Here is a 794-nt window from a genome sequence, read left to right as displayed (position 1 = left end):
TTACTCCCTGGAAGGAAAGTTATGACCAACCTAGATAGCATATTGAAAAGCAGAGACATTACTTTGCCAACAAAGGTTCGTCTAGTCAAGGCTATGGTTTTTCCAGTGGTCATGTATGGATGTGAGAGTTGGACTGTGAAGAAGGCTGAGCGCCGAAGAATTGATGCTTTTGAAGTGTGGTGTTGGAGAAGACTCTTGAGAGTCCCTTGGACTGCCAGGAGATCCAACCAGTCCATTCTGAAGGAGATCAGTCCTGGGTGTTCTTTGGAAGGAATGATGCTGAAGCTGAGACTCCAGTATTTTGGACACTTCATGCGAAGAGCTGACTCATTGGAAAAGACTCTGATGCTGGGAGGGATTGGGGGCAGGAGGAGAAGGGGATGACAGAGGATAAGATGGCTGGATGGCATCACCGACTCCATGGACGTGAGTTTGAGTGAACTCCGGGACTTGGTGATGGACAGGGAGGCCTGGCGTGCTGCGATTCATGGGGTCGCAAAGAGTCGGACACGAGTGAGCAACTGAACTGAACTGAAGCTTTGAACGCCTGCCGTTGGCAGGAATCGAGAACGCCCAGCGTCTCCCTCACGAGAAGCCTATTCGAGGCTTCCTTAGTCCCGGAAGCCCCTGAGCATAGCTGCCGCGGTGGAGAAGACATTGGCGAGCTCTCAAGGCAGCCTCCTGGTGAAAAGAACCCCAGACACACCACTTCTCTCCCCTTTAGTCTGTGCCCTCCCGGACCACACTTCCCCCAAATCTTACGGCATCAACGAGGCCTGCCCAGGTTCATATCC

The sequence above is a fragment of the Bison bison genome, unplaced genomic scaffold (assembly GCF_000754665.1).
Source record: "Bison bison bison isolate TAMUID 2011002044 unplaced genomic scaffold, Bison_UMD1.0 scf7180017864371, whole genome shotgun sequence".
Taxonomy (NCBI): domain Eukaryota; kingdom Metazoa; phylum Chordata; class Mammalia; order Artiodactyla; family Bovidae; genus Bison; species Bison bison.
Note: the sequence above shows the minus strand (reverse complement) of the source record.